This window comes from Meleagris gallopavo, chromosome 5 (genome assembly GCF_905368555.1).
Source record: "Meleagris gallopavo chromosome 5, MGAL_WU_HG_1.1, whole genome shotgun sequence".
Lineage (NCBI taxonomy): Eukaryota > Metazoa > Chordata > Aves > Galliformes > Phasianidae > Meleagris > Meleagris gallopavo.
The window spans coordinates 18,241,809-18,252,981 of NC_139408.1; positions in this window are offsets into that span (position 1 = coordinate 18,241,809).

Below are 11,173 nucleotides of genomic sequence, written 5' to 3' on the forward strand. Positions count from 1 at the left end.
AAAAAGTGTTGATTTACGTAAGCCTGACTCTTGGACCACCTTAGGCAAACCCCATGTGTTTAAGCACTTGAACTGAGGTGGCATTTTCGCTCTTTCTTTTAATGCCTTAGTACATAAGAATGGTTACTGCATTATATTTAGAGACCTCAAAGCCCAGAGAAGTGGCATTCTCACCACTTCTGACAAAGACCAGGAAAATGACTGGTGAAAATCATGGAGCAAAACACTGACAGCAAGGGAGATAGGACAGTGCTCACCTGATGTCAAGTGACATCTCTACTCTGCACGTAGAATCATTAAGGTTGGAAAAGAGCACTAAGATCATCTACTCCAACCACAAAACCATCTTCACCATGCCTGCTGACCATGTCCCTCTGTGCCACGTCTCCACGGCCCTTGAACACCTCCAGGGATGGTGATTCTACCACTTTCCTGGGCTGGCTGTACCACTGCATAACCATTCCTCCTGAGAAGAAATTTTTCAAAACTGTTTTATATCTCACAGGGCCTGAGATCCCCCAGACCTGCAGGGTTGTAGCCCAGATGAAGCTGCCTTTATGTTGTTACTGACTACCAAATTATGTGAATTTTCATGAGGATGATGCTTGGCATCATTAGAAGCAACAGATCAGAGACACTGACAGTAGAGAGAATGAATTGGAAAATGAAATGAGCACGTCTAATATTAAAAAAACAGTTCTTAATATAAATGAGGATGAGCTTTGGTCAGATCAAAATATTTTCGTGCCCCAGAGCTCCACATTAATTAGTAGTCTCTGGAGGATGCCTGAGTAAATAGCACAAGTTAAAGACTTGCATACATATGACACCTCAGTTCTCCAGAGAAGTGCTGCTTCTAACACTGAGGAGACCTTGTCCTTTATATGCTTAAGGCAGGCTTTGGACTAAGGTTTTCCTATCTTCAGAAATTCCACAGCCACAATTGTCATTCAGGGAGGAGTGGGAGATACTAAATGAGGCAAACACAGACCCATCTGCTTGTAGTATTCCTTTGACTTAGTCTTCTGCTTTTCTTTTAAACTCTTGATCCAAGCTGATGCATTTGCTTGCCTGATTACTGCGGTGTCAGAGAGCTTCCACTCTTGTGTGCATCTCACATTGCTGCATAGTGTGACCCTGCAGAGCAGAGACTGAAACCAGGCACTGCAGTTTGGTGCGGATGCAGGAGCATCTCCATCTCCCCAGTGCAGCAGGGCCATGCACAGGCTCATGGCTCGTGCTGTAATGGGACCGCCAAGGGGCATGATGCACCTGAGGCTCATCATCTTCTGCTACACAGGAACATTGTTCTGCACTTCTGAATTCCCAAGACAGCAGCAGCCTGTGCCATGTGCACTGAACTGCCTGAGCCTCATTGCTCAGACCATGAACAAAGACTTTGCAGGTTTAAAGAAGATTGACTGGGCTCCTGAGAGTAGCAGGAAGAAGTTATTACTGGATTAGCCTGTGACATCATCTTTCACAATTTTTAATAAAAGTGCCACTCACAGAGCTTTGCAGGCTGATCAGAGAAGCGTTGCTGACAAGTGCAAATGGACACTAGGGATTTCCACAGTGAGGCGGTTCTGATTCAAATGCAGCTCAGATTTCCACTGGCTACAATGAACTTCGTTCACAGTCTATTAAGTGATGTTTGTCTCATATTCCCTCAGTTTATGACCCATTATTACTTTTTATCTCTTGTAATCACCTGAGCGACTGCAAAGAGACTTTGACTTGTATTATATAGCTTGGAGAGTGTGCTGGTGAAGCCAGGTTAATAATACTTACCATAAATACTAATCTAGGCTTTTTTTCTTTCAGCTACAGCAGTAGAAACTCAAATAACTCCATTTCCTCCACTATGAATTAACGAACACTAAACAATACCGGCTAGCTGCCCTGCCGTAACAGAGATCACCATGAACACATTCCTGTGTAACATGGCCTAATGGTGTGCATCTTGGTCAATATATCTCCCAGACATAGCCCATCCCAGTGAGCTCTGCACTGCCTGTAGAAAAGGGAGATTTCCCTTTGTTGGTTTTCCCTTTGGAGCACCAGTCAAAGCACCAGTCAAGCACCAGTGAAACGCCAGGTATCAGGGCAAAGGTCTTTATCAGTGAGATCTCAGGATGTCTGAGACCATAATGTCCTCATGTTTTATTCCATCCTGATACAAAACTAATCTGAGTGCCTTTTCCTATAGAATGCTAACTAAATGGGCAAGGTAAAAGGAAGGGCCTCTAGCAGCCTTTTAAGAAAAGAGGCAGCATTAAGGTTATGTGACAACATAACAGAATACATTAGCAAGAAAACCCACCCAAGCAGTCTCTAAAATGAAAGGTAAGTATTAAGTATACATTTATAGGTAACACACACAATGGATGAGATTTCTTGGAACAGCTTGGAGGTCTCTTTTCAAGGGATAATACTTAAAGTACATGCAAATCTCTTTCTTCTTCCAGCTACAGCAGCAGAAAAACTGATTATTAACTCTGTTTTCTCTCTTCAGAACTGACTGGCACCAAACAACTAAATGTATCACATCTTTATGACTGGATGTGTAGATCCTCCAGACAAGAATCATTCCACCTTCCCTGGAATACGCAGAAATTTCTGGGACATCTATCTGGAAATATATTTATTGGAAAAATACATTCTAGTTAACAAAATGATGGACCATGTAAATTAAACCTTTTTTTTTTTTTTTTTTTTTTTTTTTTTTTTCCCAGAGATCACAAATCCTTATATACTTCTGAAGGACTGTAAAACGAACAAACGTCTGGAGGCTTAGTGACATGCATGAAATACATTCAGCAAATATTGCATCACTGCTTCTTCAAGTGTGTGATGCCACTCTGTGCTGCCATCAGGGATCCCACGCTGATGCCTGCAATGAGGGTAAGCAACATTGCTCAGGAAGTCTAGGCATTTAACTAACCAGAGATATTGCTGTGATGTGATTGCATACAGAATTTCTTAGGCACCTGGGCTAGCACAGTAGTATTCAGACCCTCGACATGACAGTGAATTTGTTCCATGGCCATCACAGGGGAGGGCAATCCACAGCAAGAACAGGGGACTCTCCCAGACTTTTTCCAGCAAGAGGGATTCCTGTGTTTCTGAACATACTTCAAGCCTCAACAAGTTCCTGCAGTGATCCTGACAGTGATTCAGTGGGCCTACCTTTTGCAGCACTGCAACCAAACTGTGATCCAACATTAGGTAGATATGCACAGACCATCTCATTGCTAATAGCACCACAATCCTTAGCACCAACCAGAGGCAGGAGCCAGATTTTTTGGGTTTTAAAGCTGTAGCAGAAATGCTCAGTCAGGGCTTGAAGCAATAATTGAGCACCTGGTGGGAAGGCAGGGCCAACCCAGGGGAGCTCAGGTGTATGTAATGTACCTGAGTGACTGGAAGGGGTGGAGCCAGGATCCACCAGACCTCATTTAAGGGTTGGCAGTGAAGGTGAGGGTATTTTGCTGGAGATCTTTGCCTTCCTGTGGCCTTCCAAGGGTAAGTGGATTTTTTTCCTTTGTTTTTCTCTCTGCAGCTGCTGCAGTCTAGGACTTTGCTTCTGTGCTGTTGTTGCTGTGTTTTCTGTTGTGTTTCAGCATTACAATAGCATACATTTAGCTACAGCAGTTTTTGCAGTCTCCTAAAGAGATACAGATTGTCTGTGTTCCTGTTTATGCAATCCTAGAGCCAATGTTACTGACAAGAGATGGAGGAGTCCATTAGTGATGATACAATTAACAACATGCTTGAACAAGGCTTCTCAGATTTTCCTTGGAACATGTAGAAACTTCTGGGAGGTGTATCTGGAAATTCCCTCATATCCTTGAGATTTTCTCTGCTAAACATGATAGGGTTGCAGGACGATGGAAGTACTGACAGCCTCCTTGGCATTAGTTGGGATGATATGTTAAATGTTTGTATGTGAGAAATCCTTTGTGTGAAGTCATAATTTAATTTTTTTCAATGTTAGAATCAAAACTGGTGACAAAAGAAACATTGAGGAAAAACCAAGACTAGAGACTGGGCAGCTCCTGGATTTTTCAGTTTGGATCCAGAAATAGGTGTTTATGTTCATAGCTGTGCATGGGAGGAAACCCTGGTTCTTTATCCAGTCCAGGAGAATGCTTTTTACTTCTCCACAACGAAGTCTTCTTTGCTGGATTCATTTTGGTGAAGAAGAGGGTTTGTGTATGTTTTAGTACAAGTGCTGAGATTTACCACGCTATGGGAGAACTTCTTGCTTTCTCTTCTGCCTGTTGGCCTCTATTGCTTGGCAGAAAGGAAGCAGGAACATGGACTTTCCACAGGTATTGGTCTCCTAGGTTGCAATCCAGCTTACCAGGATGATGAATCGTTTCTACTCTTCAGCTCTTGTTCCTATTCTAACTGCTTAACCACCTCCTGGTTTTAGATAACATGAATGGGCAGCTGTTCCATTTAACAATGTCATGTGGATCTATTCCTCCTAAACAATGCCAGATAGAATGAGAGCCATTTTCTCATATCTACAGAACTAAGGATCACAACATTTAGATTCAGTTTTTTCTTTTTCAAGGGAAGAAAAACCAAGGGTGTGTCTTTGACCTTTAAAATATGATGGGAATTCCCCCTACAGATTTAACCTGGAGAAGTCAGAGAACAATGGTATAGATCAGAAACAGGTTGGAAAACAATAATAGCGATCAAATCAGTGCTATAAAAATGATCGCCCTTTTAAAATACCTTTCACTTGTTAACAGGGCCCATAAAACCTCTACAAGGTGAGGAAAAAAATGTTAGCTTCTCTGAGAAGTCTAAGTGGTCAATGTTCACATAGAGGTCTGCACTGAAGGTGATCATGTCTCAGGATCTCAAATTTATTCTGATGTAGAAGCTGTCACATACATATTCCCCATTTGGTGCTCCTTGAAGTTTTTTCACCTCTAACTGAAAGCTGTAGGAAGAAAGGAAGACATGCACATACACAGTAGATTCCTTTTCTTAACAAATCTGTGTCTTCAGACAATATATTTAATCATTTTTAAGGTGGGGTCAATTCTTCTTTCTTATTCACAAGAGCCTGAAAGAACCTCATTCATGAGAACTGTGCTTTAGGTAAATATGAAAAGTTATACCTGTCTTCACACCTTCTAGAATCTGTGGCTTTGTTAGCTTGAGGTGTTTCCTTTATTGAAGGTCATTGCCCTAAATATAAGGCTGTAAAGCAATCCTTATGCTTTAGCTCAGGGAATTATTGCAGCTTAATGAATTGGTGCATGCAGTTTGAAATCCCCTCAGTTAGACTGCATTAAATAAACAGCGGGATACAGCATGGCTGACTCATAAGCAATGAGAGATATGGGGTCCTTGGGCAGAGGGAGAATGTCAGATTCTGCATCCTGTGTCCTGAATGAGTGCTGTAGTACCAGCACCACAGGACTGAAAGGCTGTTTGCCCTGCAGCAAGCTTGGCTGAAGTCTTCTCTGATAGCTGTGTTCTAGAGATGCTGGCATATTTGGATGCCTCCAGCACGGTGGGTGAGGAAGGGTGATTCCTTAATTCCTATTGAGGCCAAGTGTTGTGCTGGGAGCCTGGCATTCTGGTGACTGGAAGATATAGTCATCAGAAATGAAGATTTTGGATATCTTTTTAGTGTTATCTGAGCTTTTCTCTTTTTGGGTAACATGATAGCTGTACTCGCTTTGTGAAGTTTCTGAATGGAAGGCGCTGTATGATTAAATTATGGGTAGTTTTTACAGGCAAGTACAAGGAAGCAAAACATGGCACAAGAATTTTGTACAGGTCACATATCTTATCCTGAATCAACCATGGCAGAAGAAAGCAGGGGAAAAGGCAGCAAATATATGTTGTGAAGGGGAAACCCTGCAGAAAGCACCCAGATAATTATGAGTGTTGTGAGAGTCATGAGGGGATTTTTTTTTCCACAAGCAATCAGTTGATCATATGAACTATAAGGTTAAACACTTATTGCTGTCTTTCTTTGCATAATTGCAGTGGCTCATTATGCTGCTGCAGCTGCTGAAGCCCAGCTGCCCCTTTAGCCTTGTGACAACCTCCTGCAAAACAAATTCCACCAAAAGTCCTACTGCAGACCATGCTTCTTTTTAGGGGTCATTGTCATTATCATTTCTAAGATGCATCTTGAATGTAATATCCTATTAAAGTAGCAGCAACAAAGCTGAGTCTTTTCTACCCCTGTGCTTTCACATGCTACTCCTCAATGAAGTCCTCAATGAAGCCAACCCAAGGAATAGAGCCTTCTAAGACAGCTCTTGTGGGTCAGACTCTGACCTCCAAGCATGGCAATCCAAAGTAGGGATTGCCACATGAACCCACAAGGATGAACAGCATTTCTCAGGTATTGATCCTTCAGAGTCAGACCCTTCATCTTCTATGGCTGCTTTGCTCATGAGGATTCAGGTCCAATGACGCAACCTGCAAAGCTAAAATCAGCTGCCATGGATGTGATCAGCTTTGTGCAATGCTGGTGTGCAAGCTCCCTGCTCTCTTTGCAAGTCATGAGAAGCAGCTGGAAGTGCTGGAACAAAACTCCCAGCTGCACTATCACTCACAGCCTCAAGTTTAATCAAAAGGTCAATGTGGTTCTCAAGTGAGAAACTTTAGATTAAAACATAAACAAATGAGTGAGAAATGGTGCCAAGCTTGGAGGGATTAAGGGATTCAATGAAAGATGAAACTTCAAAAAGTGTTTGAGCCTGTTTCTTAATCCTTGAAACTCAAAGGCACATTAAAGTAACCTCTTGCTACACACCTGTGCGTGCCTTTGTCACTACCTGCAAAGGCAGCACACATTTTTGCAAAGGTGGGCATCTCTCAATAAAATAGCTGTATACAGTTCCAGCTAAATGAACTCTTTCCTAGTAAGACAAGAGTAAATTCCCTGGATACTAATCTAACTATGAAGAGATGTTGGTGTCCTGAGGCACGAGAATCATAAAAAAGACATAATTATGACAACTTCAGTTGGAAAATTTGGCTGTGAGAATGACTGAATTCTGCAAGATGCCATGCTGCCATGGAGACATGTAAATGGATAGGACTAACCAAATAACAAGTTGGGTTTCTGTAAGTTTATCATCTTCATTGGTACACAGAAAGATAATCAGTGATTTTGATTGAAATGTTCTGGAGAATATGGATAGGAACAGGGTAATGCTGCTTCTGCTCAAATGAGGTTTCCTACGTGGTGGATCAGAGAGGTAGGCCTCCTTCCATGGTAGGAGTTTCTTTTCTTTAAATTGTCATACCATTAATTTTACATACAGGTTTCTTAGAAGAGAGCACTGCTTCAATAATGCTTTCAAACCATGGAATATCAGTGGGGGTACTGAGGTCCCGTGGGCCACAGCAAAGAGTGGCTTGAAGTAGAGCCTAGAGACTAAAGGAGGCAGCTAGCAACAAAGACCTCTGCTTGACTTCCTGTCCTGCCATGTATTTTTTGGAGAAATATGCACATCTGAACTTTTGTTTCAGTTCAATTATGAAAACAGGCATAGCAGTGTGTCCTTCTGTATGGAAGTATAGTATGTTTCCATCACTATTTCCAAGGACCACCTGATCCTCTTTTAGTGCCTCAGCATGTTGAATTTCTCCTTCAAATGACCTTGTAAGTGATCAGTGCCACAGCCAGATGAAACTAACACTTAACCTAGGTGGCTTCCAGAAAAAACTTCTGTCTGTTGTTTCACAGGCACTTTGGGCAGAACAGAAAGCTTAATGCTGCCAATGTTGTTAGCTTGTGAAATGCTTTTGACATTTCAGGAATTAAGTTTGAAGGATTAGTGAATAAATGGTACATTGTTGTGTACCAAGAACAATCTTTAACCCTTCACACTTCCCAAAATGCTATGTGCCTTATCTGGATGGTCAGTGAAGAGACTTTGGGGAGGGGACATTTGGGCTTCCTTTCATCATTACAAGTCTGTATTTACATTTGAACTTAGGGAAATGGAGTGGGAAAACTGTAAATGTTATGTTAGTGAGTGCTGGAGGAAGGACTGCAGGATTGGGCATGCTGCAGAGCTTTGTGTGCATGACAGGGAGTGGATCAGAGGAAGTGTTAACTTGCTGAGTTTACATGCTCCACTTTACAATGGGTAGGTGGGAAACTGGCTTTCTGACCACTGCTGCAAACAGAGAAACATCCTTGAAAGATTAACACTGGTGCTGCTTAGGATTTTGCGAAGGCAGCTGTGAAGCCAGCCTTTGCCTTAGCTTAGAGGCTGGGCAATGAATTTTGATGTTAAGCAAATCCATTATTTATATGAATAACCTTTCTCTCTTTTTCAGTAGCATATTTCTATTCTTCAAGAAAAGTATTAAACTCACTTTTTGAAAGTGTTCTAAACTGGAAGCTGTGCAGGTTTACTCTTTTCTTTTTATTCCACAGCATCAAACCAGGAACATATTCTACAATTCTTTTCTTATAGAAATTCTTTTCTTATAAAACTACTTTAAGTTGCTTTAAAATTGGTCAATATATTTTTCTTTCTATTGTTTCTTCTCCATGAAAGTACTCTGAGAGTTCAATGAATTTAAGGGATTATTTTGCTGATACTTGGCTAAATACTCTGTGAAATATAGTAAATGCTTACTGTCACACAACTCCAAAGGAGATAAGTAGTGAAGGTTGATAATCACACCATTTTAGGACTAAAGTATAAATTCAGAAAACCAAATTAGTGAGGCTCTGCTCACTAATGAGGATGTCGTCCTTAGAAATGGAGCCTGAGAACTGTTTCTGGTCAAAGAATAGAGAGGGGATAAGAAAGCAATCGGGGTCTGTGGAACTGTACATGTGCAAACATAAGGAGGCAGAGAAAAAAGTGATAGAGACAGCAAGACCTGCCTGGAAACCCCAGGAATTGCAGGTCTGTCCTGCTGCTGGGTCAGTGTTTGCCAACAGCAATTGCATGTTTGGCCTTTTCAAGTCCAATTAGTCACCAGGTTTGATCTGGTCTTGTTTAACAGATCTGAAAGGATCAGAATGCAACTATGTGACCACATTGCTGCAAAAAGTATGGTGGCAGATGAACTGAAAGTAGAGTAAGACAAGTAGTTCTTTCTAGAAGGGAAGTTAAACACTTCTACTGACTCTTCAGGATTAAGCTATAGTGATTTAGGGTTACATGAGAGCACTGAATTAGAAGTTTAACGTGCTTTATACACACTGACTTCACACACTTCAGTGATTCACTTCCATTTTTCTGGATAGGTAAATGACAGTCTTAAGTCAGCCAGGACGCTGAACAGTGAGCTAGCAAATCTCATCTTAGTTTCTGTAATTGTTGCTATATTTTTTGGTATGTACGGGCCTCAGCTAGGATCACAACATGGTATTCACCTCCTGTTACTATTCCTAATAGTTTACCATTCTGTTGACTTACAGGTATCTTTCAAACCAACTTTTAGCAAAGAACTTTAGAAGGCATGTCCTCACTTTATATCCAGTTCCATTTACAACACCAAAATATTTTCAGGTCTTAACATGCTCAGGCTGTACCAAAGCTGATTCAGATAGTAATCAGTTGTCACACTTGGAGAAAGTTTGCTTGCAATGTGTCTCTATACATTTCTGTGATCGAAGAGCTGCAGGTGAGGTGCCTGAGGAGGGCAGATGCGGGGAGCAAAAGGGAAATGATCTCCTGTGTGTGTGTGTGCATAGAAAATAAGGTAAGTGTCTATGTTGACCTTTGCTGATGAAGTTTGTGGCGATATTTTCAAAGCTTCAACTTAGGCATGCTCTGAATGAGCCAAAGAACAGCATTAGTGGTCCTGTAGATTAGACACAGCTTTTTGGATGAGGATGCACTTGTTATCAGACAGTACTTTTCCTGTGACCAGTAATGGAAGCTTTACAGCCACAAGGACCATTCTATCTTCTTGTTTAATTGTTTAATCAGTACTTCATGTAATTCTTTGTGCTATTTCTTTTTCACATGTACACCTGTGAATATTCTCTTCAGGAGCAATCTCAAGCCCTGTGTGGATTATTAATAGTCATTTCAGTTTTCAAAGAGGAACAGTCCCTTTATTCACCTGGTTTGCCTGGAAGAAGTCTTCAGTACTTAAGCTGAATAGCAGTCCTTCCTCACCAAGGCATCTGATGAAGTAAATTTTAGTGTGATTTCAAAAAAAAAAAAAACCCTAAAACTTTTAGCCATGCATCTATCTTAGTTATAGGAAGATAGGTAGCATGTAAGTATTTCATCTCTCATTGCAATATTATTCCAGAAGGGATACAGTAGCAACCCATATGTAATGATACTTAGAGATGAATGCTGAGAAACCTCAGCATAAACCATTGTTTGGATAGTACAATTTGCTTGCGTGGGTTAAATCTTGTTTAGATTCACTTACAAAACAAGAACGAAAGATGGAGGAGGCAAAAGGGAAGCAAAGGCAAAGCCACTTCATGCTCACTCAAGCTCCTGTGAAGTATTCTGGAGCTCCAGGCACTGCTGTATTTTTTTTTTTCCACAGATTGAATGTTTCCACTGAATTTCCTCTCAGGATTTATATATTTGCACTGAGTTCTGAAATTTGTTATGCATCTGTATCAATTACTTACAAATATGGTTATTGATCCTATATAGGATACATATCATCATTTTGCAACCATCCCTCTTGTTAGCTCAGTAGGAAAACAACCAAAAAACAACAAAAAAAGACTAAAAGCATGATTGAGGAAGGAATTATAGTCACTGAGAAGCCTCAAATTTCAAGTAGAAAATTTTCAATAAAGCATGCTTATTAGGAAGTAGTTTCTAGACCATAAGATGGTTACATACAAATCTCACAGTCTTTGTAGTTTTCAACCAGGACATAATTGATCTTTAACTTATGAAACCTTTTTGTGTGACAGCAGAGTGGGGAGGAAAAAGTTGTCTAAAGTTGAATTTCATAAATACAAACCAAAATGTAGGAGGTACTGAAGGACATAGGAATGTCTGGAACTCTCAGTGAGGGAACAGGATGCATCCATTAAATGTACCTCTCAGTCTTTCTAATGCTGAGTAAAGGTTGCTTCCTCTCTTGTGCCATATGTGAGAGAATCTTTGATCAGCTGAGCATGCTCCAGTTCTCTTGTTGGAACCCTGGTCTTTAGGTAAGTGGTATGGGGTGG